At 40.3% G+C, this 24,765-nt stretch overlaps 1 protein-coding gene and 1 pseudogene across 1 annotated transcript in view; both read right to left on the bottom strand.

Moving 5' to 3' along the window:
- The window catches only part of SPPL3 (signal peptide peptidase like 3), a 152,121-nt gene that overhangs the window by 57,077 nt on the left and 70,279 nt on the right, over positions 1-24,765 (bottom strand). The window lies entirely within an intron of this gene.
- The window catches only part of LOC141585061 (ADP-ribosylation factor 1 pseudogene), a 56,872-nt pseudogene continuing 40,652 nt past the window's right edge, over positions 8,546-24,765 (bottom strand).

Genomic DNA, 24,765 nt, shown 5'->3' with positions numbered 1-24,765 from the left:
ATTATAGCGCAGCTTTTGAAGATATCTTTGAATCACAGTCCAAGACTGCTTTAGAACTTGTACAAAATAAATCTACTTAAAAACTTGCAAAAGTCTGTGTTAACATGCTGGTTGAAATTATCATTTCATAAGAAAAATGCTACTGAATATCTACCCTCTCAGGATATGTGCTCATAAAACTTAACAAAGGCTAGGTATTTGCCCCAAATAATTGAAAGCAAGGACTCGAACATACTTGTACACCAATTTTCACAATGGCTTGAATAATGGGTTGTGAATAATGGGATGGGTTGGGTGGAAGCAATCCAAGTGTCTATTGGTGAATGAAATAAACAAAATGTGATACACCCATCCCATCAAATTCAGCCTTAAAAAAGAAGAAAATTCTGATACATGATACAACATAAATGAACTTCAAAAACATGATGCCTTGTGAAATAAACCAGAGACAAAACGACAAATAGTTATAATTCTGCTTCTATGACGAACCTACATTAGGCAAATTCATAGGAAGAGAAAGCAGAATAGCAGATACCAGAACTGGAGAGAAGAAGAATGGGCAGTTTTTGTTTGATGCATTCAGAGTTTCTGTTTGGGATGATGGAAAAGGTCTAGAAATGGTGGTGATGGTTGCATAGAATGTAAGTGAATGTACTTAATGCTACTGAACTGTATACTTAGAAACAGTTCAATGGTAAATTTTAAATTGTATGTTATGTATATTTTACAGTAACAATTTTTATAAAACTTTAGGAAATTTTTAAAACTACTCTTAACCTGTAACAGAACTGGTTTTTACTGTATCAGTTTCATTAAAAAGTTATTCCCTGCCATTTAATGCTGATGATAGCTTTAGAAATGATTCTAGAAACAAAATCTTTTAAAAGCATCTATACAATTCCAAAATCTAGACCTCAAGAAGAAAATCTCGGATGACTTAAAAAAATGAATGCTACGGCCGGGCGCGGTGGCTCAAGCCTGTAATCCCAGCACTTTGGGAGGCCGAGGCGGGTGGATCACGAGGTCGAGAGATCGAGACCATCCCGGTCAACATGGTGAAACCCCGTCTCTACTAAAAATACTAAAAATTAGCTGGGCATGGTGGTGCGTGCCTGTAATCCCAGCTACTCAGGAGGCTGAGGCAGGAGAATTGCTTGAACCCAGGAGGCGGAGGTTGCGGTGAGCCGAGATCGCGCCATTGCACTCCAGCCTGGGTAACAAGAGCGAAACTCCGTCTCAAAAAAAAAAAAAAAAAAAAAAAAATGAATGCTACAGATTGACATTTAGTTATTTCCAGGGGGCTAACTAACCTCTTCTAGCGACAAATCCAATTCTGTGGACAAGCAAACAGGAGCCTAACAGTTTAAATCACAGTTCATCCATTACTACTATCAGGACAAACTACAATTTCTATCTGGGATGAAGAAAAAGTTGAAAAAGGAAAGTCTCTTGAGTCCCAGAGCGAGGAGGGATTTCTAAGACACATTGACTTTCAGTAGCAAATCTCCAATGCCCCTCATATGCTAAGGTCACCTCAAATTCAACACATCTGTTTTTTGTTTGTTTGTTTGTTTGTTTTTGAGATGGAATCTCGCTCTGTCACCCAGGCTGGAGTGCAGTGGTGCGATCTCAGCTCACCACAACCTCTGCCTCCTGGATTCAAGAGATTCTCCTGCCTCAGCCTCCTATGTGGCTGGGACTACAGGTGAGTGCCACCATGCCCGGCTAATTTTTTGTGTTTTTAGTAGAGACAGGGTTTCACCATGTTAACCAGGATGGTCTCAATTTCCTAACCTCATGATCTGCTGCCTTGACCTACCAAAGTGCTGGGTGGCATGAGCCACCGCATCTGGCCAATTCAACACATCTAAAAATCAAACCAATCTCTCCATCATCCTGCAGTATCTAATGTCTGTTACAAGCTCCAACTAGAATAAATGCTGGTCACTGTTCCATTCTCTCTTATGTATCACCACATCATGATGACTGTACTAGGTACTGGCACTCCATGATACAGACTCAGCCCCTACCACCCACCAAGAATTGCCTAATAGGGAGACAAAGAAGTAAACAAGTTACCAAAGTAAGCCATGGCACAGACAGGTGTAGGAACTCAGCATGGAGGCCTATGTGATAGTGTGACCTGCTCGGAGATCACAGAGTAGTCAAGCAGTTCAGTTGAGGTAGAGAAAGCAAGAGTGAGCATAAGTGCAAGAGACAGAAAGAAAAAGCAAGAGCTGGAGCGTATTTCCACAAAGGTGTCTGTGAGAGATGGGAGAGTGTGTGTGTAGTGGGGCAGGGGTGGGATGCGGGGAGAGGAGGACAGAGAACCAAAGGAAGAAAGGCCAGTTCATATAGGGCTACCAAACCTGGGGATCTGGCTGTTACTTGGTGTCTTCACTGGTATCTCCTTGACACACTGTGCCTTCTCTCCCCAACACTCTATGGAATTTGCTCTCCCCAAGACCATCAACAATCCTACTGTTGCTTAATCTAGTAACATTTCGGTCAATATCTTAACTTGATATCCCTCCGCTTGCAGGAGCTGTCAACTGCAGCCACTTTCTTTTCCTGAAACAATTTTAACCCAGCTCCCATGACATCCTACTGGATTTCTTCCCTGGTCTCTGCACCTAACCCTCTCCTTTTCCTCTGCCCATCGGGGTTCTGTCATCAGTTCTTTTTACTTCTTACTCCACACCTCATCTCTGGGTGATACTGTCATATCTTTGGTTATCATCTATATCGGCTGATGATTTCCTCTTCCAAGCAGTAATAGCAATCTTTTATTGAGTAATGTGCCTAGCACTGTCCTAAGTACTTTCCATTATGATATCCATTTTGTACAGATGAAAAAACTGAAATACAGTGGGTGAATTAACCTATTTATTTTACTACAGTCACTGTATTTCATTTGTATAATTTACTCTATCACAAAGAAATTTAAAAGAATGAAAAATTGTTAGGAAGAAGAAAGTTGAAGACCTATATGTCACAAAATCACCTGTATTAAAATTTCACATTTCTGTGTGATTTGAGTTTTTTAAATAACACTAAAAACCTTTTTAATGGAACATAGGATTCTGGTGGACACGTTAGCAAAAGAGACAAAGAAGTGTTCGTGATGTCTGATCTGGCTATATTTTTCACTTATACCAAATACCAAAAGCCTGTGCTCTTCAGTTAGATACAGAATTTAACAAATAATACTATGGAATAAGTTTTATATTAGAATTTACTTTTCAAAGAGCCCAATTTAAATACAACGGTTTTCTTAAACTTTTTTTTTTTTTTTTTTTTTTTTTTGAGACAGGGTCTCACTCTGTCACCCAGGCTGGAGTGCAGTGGCATGATCACATCTCACTGCAGTCTTGACCTCCTTGGGCTCAACTGATCCTCCCACCTCACCCTCCCAAGTAGCTGGGGCCATAGGCACATGCCACCACACCAGGCTAATTTTTTTGTTTGTTTGTAATTCTTGTAGAGATAGGGTTTCGCCATATTGCCTAGGCTGGTCTTGAACTCCCAGGCTCAAGTGATCCTTCAGCCTTGGCCTCCCAACGTGGTGGGATTACAGGCGTGAACCATGCCTGGCATTCTTAAACTTTTGACATTGTTTTTGACACAAGAAACAGTCACAAACTCCCATGCTCTATTCACTTGAAAAGACAATTTAAAAACATTTAAGAAGGTACTGTAACAATACATTTCTAGAAAACTTAATTGCAGATGGAATGGGACAAATGTTAAAGGGTAGACATTTCCCCATCCCCAGTCCCTCTCTCAGTGTGCCCTTCCTTATATGATGCTACCTTAAGTCTACTGGATAGTCATTATATTTAGAAACACAAATGGAATCTTAATTACTAATACCTTAAACTCATTCAAAAAAAAAAAAAAAAAAAAAGAGAGAGAGAGAGATCCAAACTTACATGAGGTTAGTTTGATCCAGAACAATTTTCATAAACTTTAATTCATTAAATCCAAAATACTAAGGTTTTACTAGATTAATAATTGAAAAACTATACAATCCAGTCAATTATTTAGTTAGGAAAAACAAGCGTAACACACTAAAAAGGAGATTACGGCAAAAGCAGCTCCAATTCAGTTAAATGAATTTGTTATCCAACAGACCTGATGTATTCAGAGAAAAATTTTCCTGTGGGTTATGAAACACTAAAGAGCATCTGTTTCTTGAGTACCTCAAAGGAGTTTAGCTTGGTAGAGAGAAAAGAGAGTGGAGGCGAAAAAACAAATCCAAAAAGAATAAAGGTCATGATCTTAACCCTCTAGGAACAGGGCACAGGTACACAGAAATATCAACAGGAGCAAGTGTCACTTGTCTTATGGAAGAGTGGAATTCCAGAGAGATTAACTGCAAGGTCAGCTTCTGCTTACAGAGGTGTTAAATTACGGTGTAGCTGAAGTCAAGGTTTGTCAGCAGGATTTGATTTGCTGGAATTTAATGTCACCTGAAAACATTACTTTTATTCACTAGTAGAGTAAAAATCGTAAGAGTGATATATTTAAAAAATTAATCAGGCAGAAATATTCAATGTAGATAAAGTAGGCAGAAGATACCAGAATCAAGGAGAACAAGTAAGATTCTTAGGATAATGTAGGCAAGAGTTGATAAAGTCTAGGTTAGTAAGAAGTGGAAAGAGGAGGTACTATAGTCACAAACCACATTTTGAAAGAATTAATGGGACCTCTCTTTGTCCAGTGTGTCTATCTCCGATGACACACTCACTGGTTAGAGAATGAAAGCAGGGCAAAAGTCAAAATTTCCACGGGTTATGACAAACTCAAACCCAGACCTACCTACCTTGCCTACTAACAGTGGTGGGATTATCTAAGCACCAAAATCCCAATTTAGGCACTCTATGTAGCAGAGGCAGTTAGAAGTCACAACTTGAGGCAGAACCCTTGACACAGATCACCACCACCTAGCCTAAAGCTTACGTAACAGCAAGCCCAAACAACACCATCAATCAGCAACATCCACTCTACCTTCCTAATATGAAACTGAGGTGCTCAGCTGTCTTTTCACTTTAGAAGACCTATCCCATTTTTTCCTCCTTCAAACCTCATCTCCCAGAGCCTCCACTCTATACTGGACTGGGTTCTCTCTTTGATAGTAAAGCGTTTCCTCTAAGTACTCAATCTTTGGTTTCATTCTCCTGAACGGCTGCCTCTGTTATAAGGAAATAAGGAGTTACTACGGGGAGAGATGAGAGCTGAGAAAAGATCATTTTGGGGATAACAACAAACAGTTAAATGCTGAGAACATGTGCTGAGCAAACTGGGACAGCAAGATACAAGAAAGCTGCCCAAGGTTAAATGGACAGAAAGTGACAGAAACAGAACGTGAGTAAGTATGGCTCCAACAGTCCATGCTTCTATTACACCACATTACCCCTCTCAACATCCACAGAAGAACATGAGGGCTGAGAGTAGGCTATTTGATTTAACAGAGATTACAACTGATCTTCTACAGTAGTTTCAACAGAATTGTGGGTAAAGAGAAAGTGGGAATAGTGAGTTTATGTAATTTTCTACAGAAGCTGAACAGTAGATAGGAGAGAAATTGAATGGCAATGTGAAAGGCCAACAGAGTGACTTTGTTTACGTGTTTTTAAGGATGGTTGGGTGTGGGGGCACTTCTTCCATTCTGAAGACAGGAAAAATAGACATTCTTAGAGAAGAAAAGATAAATGATTAACCAGAGGAGGAGGAAAATGACTATGCAGGCAAGATTCTATGGAAAACAAAAAGGATTAGCTTTAGAAAGGAGAAATAACACCTTCTCTACTGAGACCAGAAAGGTTGGATAAGCAACAACAAGCTGAAGCAGAGGATGAGGTTTTATTAACGTACTCAGGCCAGCAGGTCTCAATCATCTCCATATAACAAGATGCAGAGTTAGTTATTCAGTATGACGTGAAAAAGCTATGTTCCATAGGTTCAAAGAAAAGGGAAGACTGGAAAGTATCCTAAGCTGAAATGTCCTTAAATTCAAGAATTGGTTTGATGAAATAATCACCTACTTTAGTAAAATTAGTAAGACAGAAATTCTCTATGTTGAGTTAACATATAAAAAGGACGCCTGTAATCCCAGCACCCCATCTCTACTACTAAAAATACAAAAAAATTAGCCAGGCGTGGTGGCAGGCACCTGTAATCCCAGCTACTCAGGAGGCTAAGGCAGGAGAATCACTTGAACTTGGGAGGCAGAAGTTACAGTGAGTCAAGATCGCACCACTGCAGTCCAGCATGGGCAACACAGGGAGACTCCATTTCAAAAAAAAAAAAAAGAGAGAGAGACACCTAAATTCCTTTCAAAGAATAATGACTATCTAAGCACTGTGGAAATGAGCCAAAATTCAAAGACATCAAGAGTTGGGCAAGGTAAACTATGGAAGGTTTCTCAGAAGACGGGTTGAAAAAAAAAAAAAAAAAGCATGTATTTTAAGCACACAAAAAATGGCACATATAATGATAAGAAGTTGGAAATGTCCCAAATTAGGCCAGCTTGAGAGGGAGTAACACTTAAGACAATAAAGAGAACAAGGCTAACGAAACATGCAGAACAGACAGAAGTGCCTTGTGCTACAGAATAGTTAAGGACACAGCCTCTGCAGCAAATCCGGACTCAGTCCTTTGCAAACCATGTGACCTTGGGCAAGTTAGCCTCTCTAGTGTTCAATGTTCATACCTGTAAAATGAGGGTGATGATATGTATCTTACAAGGTTAAGCTCTCGATGAACATTACCTTATTTTTTATTTTTTATTTTTTGAGATGCAGTCTCGTTCTGTTGCCCAGGCTAGAGTGCACCGGCATGATCTCGGCTCACTGCAACCTCCGCCTCCACCTCCGTCTCCCTAGTTCAAGCGATTCTCCTGCCTCAGCCTCCCAAGTAGCTGAGATTACAGTCACCTGCCACCATGCCCTGTTAATTATTTTAGTAGAGATAGGGTTTCACCATGTTGCTCAGGTTGGTCTTAAACTCCTGACCTCAAGTAATCTGCCCACCTTGGCCTCCCCAAAGTGTTGGGATTACAGGTGTAAGCCACCACCCCCAGCCTCAATGAATGTGATCTGTTAGGCAGAGTGTTAATAACAAGTTACGTTACTATGGTCATGGGACTCACTATAAATTCTTCAACTGAGGAAATGAGTCAATGAGAAGAGTAAGGAAAATTATTTTAATAATTCTACAGGGGAGACTGACTTCAGAATCCGTGCAGGATTCTAGTTGCGGCATGTTAAACATGGCTACCACTCATCAACTCAATATAAAAGGCAATTTGTTGTGCAACAGTCATGTAATGCAAGTGCCACAACACCTTGAAAAAGACTTTGTTGCTGTTTTTCCCTGATGTTATAAATACATGTTTACACTAAGGTCGTTTTTAAAGTCCAGGTTCCCCCTTGGTCTCATCCATCCTCATTTGGAAAGCAGGCCAACTTCTTTAAAGGAGGCCAGCATTAAAGTGCTTTGATTATGCTAAATATTTTGTGACTCAGAGGGAACAGAAATGGTTAATACAGAGGTAGTCATGGCTGGGCTAATGTCTTAAAGCAAACATAAAGATGCCAATAGGCAAACATCTAGAAAACTTTAATATCAATAAAGAAAATTCTTAGTGTTCCCCAAGCAGATTCTACAAACAGAAGTTCCTTCAGCAACTTAAAAGCAGTGATGGACAAGTAGGTTTGGTAAGTGCTTAGTTAAGCACAATTAATTTCAATACTTGACTTTTTTCTGGCTTAGAGAGCTTCACGAAGCTCATAATATATTTTCCCACGAAAGTTATCCTTTTTCTCTTCCTCTTTTTTCTTATAGCACTTAACAGGTCTTATGTCCCATAGCACATACTTTGGAAGCTTTTTTTTTTTGAGACAGAGTCTCACTTTGTCACCCAAGCTGGAGTACAGTGGCACAATCTCGGCTCACTGCCACCTCTGTCTCCCAGGTTCAAGAGATTCTCCTGCCTTAGCCTCCTGAGTAGCTGGATTACAGGCATGTGCCAGCATGCCTAGCTGATTTTTTTGTATTTTTAGTAGAAATGGGGTTTAGTAAAAATGTTGCCCAGGCTACTCTCGAACTCTTGACCTCAAGTAATCTGCCCATCTCGGCCTCCCAAAGTGTTGGGATTACAGGCCTCTTTATCCAAAAACTAAATGTAAATAACAACCACAATAACAGTAAATATTTGTTGAATATTCATTATGTGCCCAGTGCCATGATATGAAACTTTATCACCCTCTGAGATAGGTAACTTTTATTATCCCTAATTTACATACGAAGAAATAGATGAACAGAGACAGGAGAAACCTGTTCCATGGTAAGAGTCTCTCTGTGCAAACTCTCTCCAGAGAGCAGACACTCAGCTGTCTGGAGAAGATTCTTCTGGCCTTAGCAACAAGAATATTTAATATTCTTGTTTTTCAGAAGCATATACAAAGGATCAATGACTAAGGTCTTTGATCTTTAGCTTCCCTTTTGCTTCTCTAGAAAGACTGACATCAATGTCTTGGAGTTTTCATCTAAGTTTTCACCTGGAGTCCTGCTGTCCTGTTCAGGACTCCAGGAGGGGAAAAAACACCAATAGGAACTGAAATAAAAATGAGATGCCCTGGGTGATTTATGAATTTTCTAATTAATCCTAACAAAATTGTATTTGGTAGCGATAAAGGGTGCTGGACTCTATCCTACTCCCTCTCTGCCAAGCCTGAGAATGTTTTCAGAGGCAACTTGAAAACTAGCAGGAGTCAAATTCTTGGTTAGAGTTTAAATCACAGTATTTTGAAAGTATGGGTTTTAAAGATTTTTCCAACTTCTATCTTTCCCTATACAGGGGGACCACAAAAACCCAAACAAAAGTTATCTGAACTTCTGTACATAATAAACATGAGAAATAAGGGAACTAATCCTTTAAAAACTATCCAAGTAGCCAGACAAAGCTTATCTGAAAGGCCTGTGAGACCAAGAAATATAACTGCTGCCATAATGACAGGAGCAATAATAATGGCAAATACTTTGGGGGCTCTTACTGCGTTGCCAGACATTGTACAAGCTGTTTACATTTTTCTCATTTCATCTTTTCAACATCTCCCTAAGGAACATACTTTTACCATCAGCTCTAGAGATGAGGATACTAACGCAGGGAGAGATTAACTGATTGGGCCAAGGTCACAGAGCTTCACAGCTTCAAGGAAGAAGAACTAGCATTTCAACCCAGGCAGTCTGGTTCTAGATCCAAAGGTCATGCTCTAAACTGTTTTACAACACTCCCTATCTCAACTTGGCTTGTGCCCCCAGCCTCAGGTGGGATCATTAAGTTGTATCATGAATCAAAATGCACCCTCCAAGAGCTAATGGTAAACACCATAAGTGAACCATTTTCCAGACTGGCCCATAAAAACAAGTTTCAAAGAATTTTTTTTTTTTTTTTCCAGACAAGTCTCACTCTGTTGCCCAGGCTGGAGTGAAACGGCACCATCTTGGCTCACTGCACCCTCCACCTCCCGGGTTCAAGTGATTCTCCTGCCTCAGCCTCCCAAGAAGCTGGGACTACAGGTACACACCTAGCTAATGTTTGTATTTTTAGTAGAGATGGGGTTTTGCCATGTTGGTCAGGCTGGTCTTGAATTCCTGACCTCAAGTGATTTGCCTTTCTCAGCCTCCCAAAGTGTTGAGATTACAGGCATGAGCCATCATGCCCAGCCTAAATCTCAAAGAATTTAAAAGGACTGATATTATACAAAATATGCTCTTCAACTACAGTGGAATTAAATTAGAAATCACCTAAAGGAAAATCTGTGAAATCTCCAAATACATGGAAATTAAACACACTTCTAAATAACCCATGGGTCAAATAAGAGATCACATGGAAAATTAGAAAATATCTTGAATTCAATGAGTATGAAAACAAAACATATCAAAATATGTGGAAGACAGCTAAAGCAATGTTTATAGAAGCAAATCTACAGTATTAAATTATTGTATTGGAAGATGAAAAAAGGTTTAAAAATCAACTAAGTTTTCACCTTAAACTGGAAAAAAAGAGCAAACTAAACTCAAGGAAAACAGAAGGAAGTAATACAGCACAGAAATCAATGAGACTGAAAACTACAAAATTCCTTTCTGCAGAAATCAATCAGCTAGTTCTAAAATTTGTATGAAGGCAAAGGAAGTAGAATAGCTAAAGCAATTTTTGGGGAAAAAAGTTGGAAGATTCACATTAACTGATTTAAAGACTTACTACTATAAAAATATAAAACTACAGTATTTATGGTGAGAATTCCTGAAGAATACACATACTGTTCAACGGAACACAGATTCCAAAAATTCTTAAATTTATAACCAATGAATTTCTAACAAAAGTGTCAAGAGGAAAAAAACATTTTTTGTTTGTTTCAGAGATAGATTCTTGCTCTGTTGCTCAGACTGGGGTGCAGTGGTGTGATCACAGCTCACTGCAAGTTCAAACTCCTGGGCTCAAGCGATCATCTGCCTCAGCATCCTGAGTTGCTGGGACCACAGGTGTGTGCCACCACTCCTGGCTAAGATTTTTCATTTTTATTTTTTGTAGAGATGAGGGTCTCCCTGTGTTGCCCAGGCTGGTCTTGAGCTCCTGGGCTCAAGTGATCCTCCTGGCTCAGCCACCCAAAGTTCAGGGAGTAGAGGCATAAGTTACTGGGCCCAGACTAGGAATAGTCTTTTCAACAAATAGTGTTTGAACAACTGGATGTACATATGCAAAACAAACAACTTCACACTATATGCAAAAACAGATCATAAGCTTAAATGTGAAAGTGAAATCCATAGAGCTTCAATAAAAAATGCTCTTTGGCCAGGCATGGTGGCTCACAACTGTAATCCTAGAACTCTGGGAGGCCAAAGCAGGCGAATCGCTCGAGGTCAGGAGTTCAGGACCAGCCTGGCCGACATGGTGAAACCCCATCTCTACTAAAAATACAAAAATTAGCTGGGCATGGTGGCACACACCTGCAGTCCCAGCTATTCTGGAGGCTGAGGCAGGGGAACTGCTTCAACCCGGGAGGCAGGGTTGCAGTGAGCTGAGATTGTACCACTGCACTCCAGCCTGGGTGACAGAGAGAGAGACTGTCTCAAAAAAACAAAAAAACCCTCTCTTTGAAAGAGACTGTGAAGAAAATGAAAACACAAGACATAGACTGGGAGAAAATTCTGCAAAATATGGATCAAAGGCCGAGTGTGGAGGCTCATGCCTATAATCCCAGCACTTTGGGAGGCCAAGGTGCATGGATCACCTGAGGTCAGGAGTTCAAGACCAGCCTGGCCAAGATGGTAAAACCCCGTCTTTATAAAAAAAAAAAGAACAAAAAAACTGAGGCTGGTTGTGGTGGCTCACGCCTGTAATCCTAGCCCTTTGCAAGGCCAAGGCAGGTAGATCATGGGGTCAGGAGTTTGAGACCAGCCTGCCCAAGATGGTGAAACCCATCTCTATTAAAAGTACAAAAATTAGCTGGGGGTGGTGTCAGGTACCTATAATCCCAGCTACTAGGCAGGCTGAGGCAGAAGAATTACTTGAACCCAGGAGGTGGAGGTTGCAGTGAGCTGAGATGGCATCACTGCACTCTATCCTGGATGACAGAGCAAGACTCTATCCCAAAAAAATAAAATAAAACCAAACAACAACAACAAAAAACCCAAAAAACAGTTTAGCATTTCATACAAAATTAAATATGCTCATGCCATATGACCCAAGAGAAATAAAAACGTATGTCCCCACAAAGTCCTGAATGTGAATGTTTATAAGCAGCTTTATTCAGAATTGCCAAAAGCTGGAAACCCACGTGGATCCACTGATGAATGGATAAACAAACTGTGGTACCCTTATGCGATGTAGTACTTACTAGTCAGCAATTAAAAGGTATGAACTACTGATAAATGCAACATAGATGAATTTCAAATGAACGATGGTAAGTAAAAGAAACCAAACTTGGTCGGGCGCGGTGGCTCACGCCTGTAATCCCAGTACTTTGGGAGGCTGAGGCGGGCTGATCACCTGAAGTCAGGAGTTTAAGACCAGCCTGGCCAACATGGTAAAACCCCGTCTCTACTAAAAATACAGAAGAAAAAAAAAAAAGCCAGGTGTGGTGGCGCCCGCCTGTAGTCCCAGCTGCTTAGAAGGCTGAGGTAGGAGAATCGTTTGAACCTGGGAGAGGGAGATTGCAATGAGCCAAGATTGTGCCACTGCACTCCAGCCTGAGTTACAAAGTGAGACTCTGTTAAAAAAGGGGAAAAAAAGCCATACTCAAAAGACTGCAAACATGATCCTATTTAAATGACATTCTGGAAAAGGTAAAAAAGGAGAAAAAACAGTTCTGTTCCCAGGGGAAGGGGTGAGAAGAGGGACTGACTACAAAAGGGCATGAGGAAACTTTTTGGGGTGATGGAAATGTTCTATTTCTTGATTGTGGTGGTTGGTGTGTGTATTTCCAAATTCACTGAACTGCATCCCTTAGAATAAATTTTGGCTGGGCACTGTGGCTCACACCTGTAATCCCAGCACTTTGGGAGTCCGAGATGGGTTGATTACCTGAGGTCAGGAGTTTGAGACCAGCCTGGCTAACAGGGCGAAACCCTGTCCCTACTAAAAATACAAAAATTAGCTGGGCGTGGTGATGTGCGCCTGTAATCCCAGCTACTAGGGAGGCTGAGGCAGAAGAATAACTTGAACCCGGGAGATGGAGGTTGTAATGAGATCATGCCACTGCACTCCAGCCTGGGCAACAAAAGTGAAACTCCGTCTCTAAATAAATAAATAAATTTCACTGTTCACAAATTACACCTTTAAAAATCTGACTTTAGCATCCCAGTCAAAAGACAGTAAGATGGTGGCTGGTAATGGAGTGAAAGTCATGGTAGTTGTGAGAAGTTATCTGATCTTAGATATATTAATATTTGGAAGATACATCTACAGGATTTCCTGATAGACTGAACACAGAGGATGAGAGAAAGAGAAGCCAAAGATGACTACTATGTTTTTGGACCAAGCAATTGGAAGAATGAGACACCATCAGCTGAAATGAGAGGACAGATGGAGATGGGGTGGGGGGTTGTGGGGCGTACATGTGTACGTTGGGGAGGGAATGGGTGATGGGGAATTTAGTTCTAAGCTTCATCTGGTATAAAACAGAAATAATCCCATTACTTAACTCATTTTTTTTGTGGGGGGGGGGGAGTAAACATCACTACATTCCTTCATTTCAGTTAAAAGTCCTATCAAGCAGACTTCGTTATGACCCTAGAAGGAAGCCCGGCCGTCATATAGTTCTGCTTACTGTAGCTTGATGGGTATGATAGTTAATTTTATGTATCAACTTGACTGAGCTAAGAAATGCACAGCTATCTGGTTTTACATTATTTCTGTTTACTGCCTATTTCTGTGTGTGAGAGTGTTTCTGGAGGGGATCAGCAGTGAAGTGGAAACTGAGTTCAGCAGATGATCCTCCCCAGTGTGGGTGGGCATCATCCAATCTACTGAGGGCCTGAACAGAACAAAAAGGCAGAGGAAGGGCACATTCACTCTCTCTCTGCTTGAGCTGAAACATTCATCTTCTGTCCTTGGACATCCCCACTCCTGATTCTTGGACTTTCAGACTCAGATCAGGACTTATACCATTGGCTCTCCTGGCTCTCAGGCCTTCAGACTTGGACTGAATTTCACCAACTGGCGTTCCTGGTTTTTTAGCTTGCAGATGGTGGGACTTCGCAGCCTCTATCACCGCCCGAGCCAATTCCTCTACAAATCTCCTCTTATATACATGTCATATATACTCTATTGGTTCTGCTTATCTGGAGAACCCTAACACAATGGGGCCCCCAGCACTCACCCCAAACTAAGCATGTTTCCTTTTACAAAAGGAGAAAATGTCCACTCTTTATAGCTCCTTTAATCAGGTCCCATTCAAACTCTAAAAGAAATTTCTCCAAATTTCTATTTCTATATTTCACTTTGTATGATCACTGTTTACACCACTGCTTACGTGAAGGAGAGGTTAGATAACTTGGGAATTCATGTCTCAGCCACTTGTATCTCTAATATGGCTTTTCCTTCCTATTGTGGAGTTTGTCATTTCCACTAATAGCTGTGTGCTTAATAAAAACAAAACATGAATTGCTTCTCTTCTCCCGTCTCTTTAAGACCTCTGTTCCCCTGTAGTTCTGTGGTGGTTCCTAATCCTTTTCGCAGAGGCTCTCCATTCTCTCCTTTACATTGTCATTTTAATCTGGGACTTGACAGAAATAATCTGATCATCACCACGGCCTCACCCCACTACCACCAAAGAAGTCACTACAAATTCCCACTGAAAGCCTTTTGTTCTAAAGGGAGAGCCAGTCCTGTTCCTACTGCAGTACTGTCACCTAGAAACCAAAATTCTCAGCTGACATAACATTTCAGAGCTAATCTAATTCCTAGGAAACTACTCAGCACAGTTCGAAACATAAAAAACCAGCTGCAGCTCTTGCCTTTATATTACCAATCTGAAATCTCAAACTGTAAATTCATAATAGCAATTATAACTGTTTATATTTATTTAGCTTTTCATACGTGTGGGGTACTGTGCTAAATAAGTGCTTTAACTAAATCAGCTCACTTAATAAAATAACCCTGTGACAAAATTATCATTATCATCATTATTTTTTGAGATGGAGTCTCACTCTGTCATCAGGCTGGAGTGCCGTGGCACGATCTCAGCTCACTGCAATGTCTGACTCCTTGGTTCAAGTGACTGTGCTGCCTCAGCCCCCTGAGTACCTGGGATTACAGGCAGGCACCACCACACCCAGCTAATTTTTTTCTTTTGTAAAGATGGGGTTTCACCATGCTGGCTAAGATGGTCTCAATCTCCTGACCTCGTGATCCACTCACCTCAGAAACACAGGACACCTTAGAGCTAAACAAGAAGCAATACTTAGGCTGTGCACCATGGAGTATGACATTCAGTTAATCCCCCAAGAATTATGAGAGATTGGTTTTGCCTTATATTATTTCTGATTATTAAAAAAAGAGAAAGAAAAATATAGGTGTGCCACCTCTTAAAGAAAATGAGCTATCTGGAATGAGTGAAATTCTTTTTATTTTACCTGGAAATCCTTATATCCAAGGAAGGAACCCAAAGTTGCCCTCACAGCAGGTTCAAAGCCCACTATACTATACAGGCCGCCTGTTTCCATACTGCAGCTTAGCAGATATTTCAGTTGAATAGGAAGACTCTTTAACAGCAGCCAGTGTGTTAGACAAATGTTTTACTGAGCACTTCCAAAGTAGGAGAGACTATTTTAGGCACTATATCAGCATTATGGGGATCTGGTGATAAGTCACTGCTTCTGAGTCAAGATTACAATCTAAGTAATAAGATATGCATAAAATAACTTTAAATGCACTACAAAGAAATCTAAATTTCAATAAAGGAACATAAGAGCTATAGGAGTTTAGAGGAAGAAAGATTGCTTCCAACAGAGGAGGTCAAATTAGCCTCTTCTGAAGAGGTAAAATTTGAATTATTTTTGAAGAATCTGAAAATGTGAAATCTATCAGAAAGAATAAGATTCAGAAGCAAATGGTACAGTAGGAACGATGGCATAATGACAAAGAAGTGTGGGCCATGTGCTAAGTACTGGAGCTTACTTGGAGCATGGGTACCAGAAAGGGAATAGAGGAAAACAGGGTTGGCCAGAGAGGTTAAATGTGACTCAGGCCATAAAAAGGAGAGAGCCAGATAGAAAACTAACCTAATATTCTAGGGAGAATGTGTGAGTCAAGGCAGATACCAGAAACATTTTAAGTAGAATGGACAGCATTTGGGAATGACTAGTATAAAGAGCAAGAGACAGGTAGGAATGAAGCTGTGTAAATGAGAGGATGGTAGTAGATTAATAAAAACATGAAACAAGCCAGGTGCAGTGGCTCATGCCTATAATTCCAGTCCTTTAGGAGGCTGAAGTGGGAGGGTCACTTGAGGCCAGGAGTTGGAGACCAGCCTGGGCAACATAGTGAGACTCTATCTCTACCCGCCCCCCAAAATAAAGGAAAAAGAGAAAGAAACAAAGGAAAAAAACAGATGCATATAAAGTAGGAAGAAAAACGGAGAGTTGTTGAGTTTTAAAATGTGTGTGTGTGTGTGTGTGTGTGTGAGTGTGAGTGAGAGAGAGAGAGAAAGAGAGAGAGTGAGTGTGTTGAGCTTCAAGCGACAGGAATATTTAAGTGGTGAGATCCATTTTTAATTTATATAACTGAAGTGGGCTGCAAATGTGGGGCTACAGCTCAAAACTGAGATCTCATCTTGACATACTCACATGAAGCTGACTGTGAGTCTGCACAGTACTGACTTTTGAAGACTCAGAATAAACATGCAACCATGATGACACACTTTCACATGTGTTCTACCTTAATCCTGATGAAGCAACCTTGTGAGATAAATATTACCATTTCCTGAAATTATAGTATTTGGCCTGTAAGTTCTTCCTAGTCAACGAGTTCACAGTTAGAACCAGTTTTATGTTAACCACATCTGCTGAATATAGAAAAAAGGAAACCACCACAGATGGAATTTTAAGTCTTCAGTTCATAACAGACAACCGAGATAGAATGAGAATCTTTCCATTCATTTTTACTCCTTGTAGCTGCCTGACCCTTCAGCACAACCATGAGCTAACCAGTTCCAGCCAACTGTGCTCCTGGTTAACAAGTGGGCAATGGAGTGGTAAAACAGATCAATGGTCCATGAAGTCTGTTTGGTTGTCCCCAACAGGGGCTGAAGTGGGCTATGAGTAGGGGTGGTTGAGGGGACTCAGCCCTCTGAAGCACCCTTTGAGAGACTGCCCAGAGAGAGACAGAGGCCATGAACAGCTTCCATGTAAACACCTTCATATTTGGGAGGTGGGAAGCAGAGGAGAACCATGGATGCTGCCAAACAGGAGATGTTAGAAATGTTTGCTAAAACAAAGTAAGGCATTTCCTCTCCCCTGTCGAGGTGATACTCCTTGGAATCTCGCTCTGTTGCCAGGCTGGAGCGCAGCAGCTCGATCTCGGCTCACTGCAACCTCCACCTGCCGGGTCAAGCTATTCCCTTGCCTCAGCCTCCCGAGTAGCTGGGACTACAGGTGCACACCACCACACCTGGCTAGGTTTTTTTTTTTTTGTATTTTAGTAGAGATGGGGTTTCACTATGTTGGCCAGGATGGTCTCGATCTCCTGAACTCGTGATCCGCCTGCCTTGGCCTCCCAAAGTGCTGGGATTACAGGCATGAGCCACCACGCCCAGCCTCCTTCTGCAATCTTACACTCATTCTCCTTTTCTTTCAGAGTGAACAGAGATCAACTATGCTATTTTCACCATTAGTATCAAAACCCAGTAAATGAAAGTCCTATACTACTCTAGTTTAACCAAAGCTAAAAATGACCTTTGTGTTTCCCTTTCTGTATTCTTTTCATTAACAATGATAAAAACAAGTGTTCATAACTGTGTACACACAGTAGGTAAAATGTGCCAAAACTATATGATAATCTTTCAAATGGTCACATGAAATCTGATACATCTTATACAATAACTAAGCCTCCAATTAATAATTGAAACATTTCTGAACTATTAAGGTAGTATTTTATAAAAGGAAGAGAAACAGTACAAATCTATTTTACGAGAGTGAAAAGTGAGGTCAGGCAGCTTAGTCTGTTGTCTGTAACGTTCTCACCTCATTTTGAAACTCCTCTATGTTAATCACCTTGATATTATACTTTAGCTCTCTGCATACATTGTATTTGTCCTGTCAGACCACAGTCTCCTGGAAAATAGGAACCCTGTCCTTGTATTGATGTCTAACAATATGCTCCACAGACAAAGAGTGTATGGTAAATGTGAAATCAGTTATCACTCAGAAAGGATAAGCTCTTAGCCAAATAACGTAATTCTAAACTCAGGGTGAAAAAATTCATTTTATTTTTGAAACCACACCTACCCTTAACCATCATGATGATTTATGAAATACTCTCCAAGCACACAGCCCTTGCTGGGCAATAATTCTTTAGTTATTCTCCTTTCAGAAATCTAGGAAAGCTTACTCATTACAGTCACAGATGTTATACATCTATGTATGTATGTTACATACACAGTTATAGATGATCAAGAATTCTGCCAATGAAGTCTAAGATCTAGCCTCTGACCCACTGTGCTGTCGCTCTTACAATAAAATGAAGGAAGTTTAACATTTTTATAGTCAGAAAAATCTTAAAGAGAAAATGTTTTACTGGTTTCATTTTCTCAGTTGAAAAATTCTCTTTTCGCTCTAAAAGATGTCTTCTATGTTGATAGTATCTTGAAAAACAACATCTTTATTCCTTAATGTAAAAAGCTTAATGTAAAGACAGAAATCTGTGTGGTCTCTCCAAGTCAGTATTACAGAATTCTGGCACTACATATACACGCCCCTGCTATTTTAGGATCACAAGAAACAGCTAGCCAGGGAAAATGAGAGAGGTGAACCATTTCTAACATCTTAACAGCCACTTTAAGCAACCCCTTGTTCTGCAAATACCACAGACCCCTTGGGAATCCTTAGATTTGGTTGATAACTTGAACTCTGGCAACTTGCCTTGCAACAGAACTGTTCTGTTTGAAATGGCCATTAGCAGCAAAAAACTCTGTAACCATATCACATTCTCCCCTATACTTTTTATGGAATTCAAATAAATTCACATTTCAAAAATGAAGTAAGGTAGCATTTACAACAAATCCAAGCAGACCCACGTGCCATCATTTCTGTAACTCTGGAGCGTGCGCTCCATGGTCTGCAAAGCTGGCCACTAACAATGCCTCTCATCTCTGCATACATCTGCTATTCCTCCCACCAAGAAGGGGAGTCTATTTCCCCTCCCCTTGAATCTGGGCTATCCTTACAACTTTCTCTAACTAAAATACTGCTACAGAAAGCAGGCTGTGCCAGTTTCAGGCCTAGATTGAAAAGATATCTAGCAGGTTCCACTTTTGCTTTCTTGGCACCCGAAGCTGGCATGTAAGGAAGTCCAGGCTCTCCTGTTGGAAGAAAGGCCCAGCAGAAGACAACTACAAAAGAGAGGTTGTGGGGAGGATCACAGACACCTCAACCAAAAGCCAGTACCAAGGCTCTAGGCATGTGAATGAAGTCATCTTGAATCCTTCAGTGCTGGTAGAGTCTGGCAGACGCCACACGGGACAAAGACAAAGCATCCCAACTGAGCCCTGCCCAACTGCAGATCCAAAGAATCATGAGCAAATATAACATTTCTGGAAGGAGAAAACTTTAAAATGGTAAACAGATTAGTGGCTGCCAGGGCTTAGGGACCACAGTGAGAATGGAGGGTTAGCACTGGGAAGGTATGGGGTACGCTTACAAAAGGACAACCCAAGGGATTTTAGTGTTAGTTCCGTTCACTATCTTGACTGTGGTGGTGCATACAGAAACACAGGCAGGTGATAAAACTGTACACACCTTAATATGCACACACGTGCATATATGAGCGCAGGTAACAGGGGTATCTGAACAACATCAATGGATTGTATCAATGCTAACATCCTGGTTATGTCAGAGTTTTGCAAAATGCTGTCTATTGGGAGAAACAGGCAAAGAGTACATGAGATCTCTCTGAATTGTTTTTTTGATAACTGCATTTGAACCTATAATTATGTCAATAAAAATTTCAAAATGGTTACATTAAGCTACTAGGTTTTGAGTTAGTCTGTTTTACAGCAATAGATAATACATAATTGATACAGAGCAGTAATATTTTAATGTAACTTGTTAGCTCAGATTTATAAGAGAAGACTAACTGGCTGTATATCTGATGTTAATAAGTGCTAGCTATATTATTAATGTGGTACATTATTTTTGCTACTTTATCTGCATTTGACCAAACGGTTCTCAATCACAAGCAATAACTGTCCCTTCAACTGGCTAGAGAGAAATGTGAAGAGACAAAAGGCAGCTATGAAAAAGGTTAATATTGTTAAAGACATACTTTCCTCACATTTGAACAACTCTGAAATTGGAGCGCACTGTATAACTGCATTTTTTTCTTAGTGGTACAAAAATAATGTTAAATCAACAGTCTACAATTAGCTGAAAAACATGATATTAAAATCTCAGTTCTTCCTGAATGCAAACTGGTATTTAGCCGCATTTCAAGGCATAAAAGATTTCTGAATTTTCTATAATACCTTTTAGCACCATATTTGTACTTACTCTTTACATCATAGAGCAACTTTCTATTTATTATCAGACGAGAATGTGATTCCTAGAAGTCAATATATAACTTCAACTATCATAACTTTTTAGGCAATTAAAAACACTCACCTAAAACGGAAAAAACAAAAACTACAATATGGCAGAGACTGCAAACTTTACATTTATTCTCCCTCTCCTTTCTGGTAAAATAATCCTTTTAAAAATAATGCATTTCCAACCTTTCCTGCAGCTATTTTATACAAACACACACACACATACATGTACACGCACACACAACTAGGGCCTAAATTCTGACAATATCACAATGGTATAGCCTCTACTATCTAGGACTTACAATAAAGATTCCTTAAAGGAAAGCAGGCCCTTCTCCCTTGAATATAGAAATGACAGATGGAGCTCAACCAGCCACCTTGAACCATGGGGGAACACATTAAGAACAGTGTTTTAGCAGGCTAGAAGCAGCATAGATCCCTGATGACAATAAGGCATGGCACTATACCAGTGTATCTACTTCTAGCCACATTTTAGATGAGAGAAATGAACTACTTTATTTAAGCCACCGTTATCCTGAGTTTGTATTACACTTAATTAAAACTAATCCTAACTAATACATATGGCTTCTAACAGAGTTATGCAAAATGTATTCCATGGAATCTTTAGTTTTTCAAAATATCCTTTTCTTGGGGAAAGAGTGCCGTAGTTTGATTAGCATCAGCAGGGAAAACACCATGTTATCTATTAAAACCTATATTCCTCAAAGTCTACAAAATCACTTCACCACCATCAGAAACTCTCAAAAATAAAAAGACAAACTTACAATTCCTTCTAGGGATGCTGCATACAATGTTCCTTAGGTTATTTAGATATTTCTGAATGTGATTTTAAATGCCCACCCTTTCACTAATTCTATATTCCAGTATTATAAACTCCTTTTAAGACCTGATATACAAGTTGACTAGTTTGCTAGATTTTAGAGAAAGAATAGGAATAAGGCTTCGTTAACAATTTAAGACTGACTAGGAGAAAGGATTTCAGACCTTTTTACAATTTACACAAGAGCAAAGTATACTAAGCAGGCTGGGCGCAGTGGCTCGGGCCTGTAATCTCAGCACTTTGGGGGTGGATCATCTGAGGTCAGGAGTTCAAGACCAGCCTAAGCAACATGGTGAAAACCTGTCTCTACTAGAAATACAAAAAATCATTAGCTAGGCATGATGGAGCAGGCCTGTAATCCCAGCTACTCGGGAGGTTGAGGCAGGAGAATCGCTTGAATTCAGGAGGCTGAGGCTGTAGTGAGCTGAGACGGCACCACTGCACTCCAGCCTGGGCGACATAGTGAGACTCGGTATCAAAAAAAAAAAAAGAGGTTGAGGCAGGAGAATTGCTTGAACCTGGGAAGCAGCAGAGGCTGCAGTGAGCCGAGATCATGCCATTGCACTCCAGCCTGGACAACAAGAGTGAAACCGCATCTCGGAAGAAAAAAGGTAAAAAAAAAAGATTACTAAGCAATTTAGCAAATGTCTTCAGACATTGAGATAAAAGGCACTGAACATAGTAGTACTACCATGGTTGCTTTCTCAGAAATAGCAGTAAATAATCAATTTATTAATTTAGTTTGAACATTATTAGTGGTTTAAATCAGATTATTAAAATATGCCTGTAATCCCAGCTACCTGGTAGGCTAAGGTTGAAGGTTCGCTTGAGCCCAGGAGTTCAAGGCTGCAATGAGCCATGATTGCATCACTGCACTCCAGCCCGGGTGACAGAGCTGAAAGCCTGTCTCAGGGTAAATAAACACATAATAAAAATGTAAAAAGTCAAAAGTACCCAATTATACTCTTCTACAATCCTCATTTACTAAGGAGAAATCTACTTCTGTCACACATAATTTTCCATACCTTTATTCCTATAATTCATATAGCTATGGAGATGATCATTCCCAATTCCTCACTCATTAGAAGGACACAGCCATGTTTACTGCTATGTGATTTTGCAATGTGTCCCACTGTGGAAACAGCATATTCCCTGGGCCCATGGATACAAGGCTTGGCCGTATTATTTACTTTGGCCAATAAAATTAGGAGGAAGTATCAGTGTGCCAGTCCAAGCTGCAGTCTTAAGGGACACTGCATGTTTCTACTCATCCCTCTTATACTCCAGGGATTCTGTATAAGAGCATGTAACCACATGCCCAGATAGCCACGTTCCAGAATAAAAATTTACGAAACAGACCTGAACCTGGCCAGAAGTTTTAAGCCCAGCCTGGCCCACATGAGTAAAGCCTGTGTCAGTGGATCTGTACCAACCTGCAGATCCGTAAGAATGAAAATAAATTGTTGTTGGTTATAATTCACTGAGATTTTGAGGTTGTTTGTTATGCAGCAGAAAAATATTAAGACCAGCAGTGACACAAGGAGAGTTACTAAACTGGATAATTCATATGGTACATATAGTAAGGAGAAACTCAATGCCTATCTGCGTTCTTCTCACTGATGCCCATAGGAGAATGTTTAAGCTACTCTCATTTACTCTTTTGCCCTGTTACTTATTAGAATTAGCTGGATGAGACACAGAGACACTGCCTCAGACAAAACTCAGGTTGCACTAAAAACCCAACCCTTTTATCAAGCAAGGGACTATCACCAAGCAAAAATAAAACATTCTTAACTACAACAGGTATCTCTAGTACTAAAACTCAGACACCACGATTATAACAGCCCACACTTACTACTTAAAACAAAGAAACCGTCTTAAACAAAGCTATAAAATGCTTTACCAAAACAAGAATAAAATGACGCAGACATATAAAGGATTGTTACGAAAGGCTAGAAGAAAAATTGGTCTCCTGAAAGATGAGCTATCTGAATTCATTAAGTTATCAGACACAGGCTTGAGGGCAGTGAATGCATATTTATTTTTTCCTTAGCAGCTCTACAGAAGGAGAGGTGTGACTCTATAGTGGACCCATGTTGGGTATTTGTCCAGCATACATTCTTCCTTCCTCTCCTAGGAGAACCCTGATTGGACTGTACTCACTCCCAGGGCCAGCTTATCCCAAACTGTGACCAAAAATGAGCACACAGCCAAGGCAGATTAATCAGGGCCAAGAAGATCCGATTCGGGGACTTCTGTTTAAGCCAACCAGGGAATACTGTTCTAGTCAGTGTGGAGGATCAAGTCCTGGCTGAAGCCAGTCTTACCTGGATTTTTCAGTTCCTGTATTAGAAAAACTTCTTAATCATTTAAGCCATTTGTGATTTTTGTTCTGTAATTTGCATCCAAACATTCAACAGATAAAAATTTTAGAGCAATCAAGGAGCATATGTGAAATTAGAATGAGAGGTATTGCCAAGGTACCTATTGGTATCTATCATAGTTACCATTCCAAGAAGACTCAAAAAACCTAACAAGCTTTCCTGAACTCATCTGAAATTTAAGTCTTTTTCTTTAAATAATCAAAGGTGGGAAATAACATAGTAGAATCTCTAACTTTGAGGCTAAATGATTTTTTTCAGTACGTATGTACATGTGGCAACACACTCCTTCGCTGATACAGACTATAAAACAATGTACTTACTTTGGAAAATAGTTCAGCTCCTCAAATTGTTAAACACAGAGTTACCCCATGACCCAGCAATTCCACTCCTAGGTATACAGTCAAGAGAACTGAAAACACATATTCACATATACAAAAAAAAAACAGGAACACAAATGTTCAAAGTAGCAGTACCCATGATAACCCAAAGGGAGAAATCATACAAATGTCCACCATTGAGAAACAGATTGGAAATTCTGAGAAACAGATTGTGCTATATCCATGCAATGGAATATTTTGGGCCATAAAAAGGTGTAAAATATGGCTGGGTGCGGTAGCTCACGCCTGTAATCCCAACACTTTGAAGGCTGAGGTGGGTGGATCACGAGGTCAGGAGTTTAAGATCAGCCTGGCCAAGATGGTAAAACCCCATCTCTACTAAAAATACAAAAATGAGCTGGACGCGGTGGCAGGAGCCTGTAATTCCAGCTACTCAGGCGGCTGAGGAAGGAGAATCGCTTGAAGCTGAGAGGCAGAGGCTGCAGTGAGCCAAGATCGTGCCACTGCACTCCAGCCTAGGCAACAGAGTAAGACTCTGTCTCAAAAAACAAACAACAACAACAAAACACCCATAAAGGAGTAAAATACTAATATTTGGTTGACGTGGATGAACCCTGAAAACATAAAAGCTAAGTTAAAGAAGTCAGACACAAAAGGCCCTACAATGGATGATTCCATTTATGTGAAATGTCCGGAATAGGCAAGTAGATTAATAGTTACTTAGAGCTGAGGTGGGGAAATAGGCAAACAGAAAATGAATGTTCGTGTGTATGGGTTTCTCTTTGAGGGGGATAAAAATTAGTGATGGTTGTACAAACACAGAATTATGGCCAGATGTGGTGGTAGCACTTTGGGAGGCCGAGGCAGGTGGATTGCTTGAGCTCAGGAGTTCA

This window comes from Saimiri boliviensis, chromosome 7 (assembly GCF_048565385.1).
Source record: "Saimiri boliviensis isolate mSaiBol1 chromosome 7, mSaiBol1.pri, whole genome shotgun sequence".
In the NCBI taxonomy this organism is placed as follows: domain Eukaryota; kingdom Metazoa; phylum Chordata; class Mammalia; order Primates; family Cebidae; genus Saimiri; species Saimiri boliviensis.
Note: the sequence above shows the minus strand (reverse complement) of the source record. Positions and strands in the feature narration are given on the sequence as shown.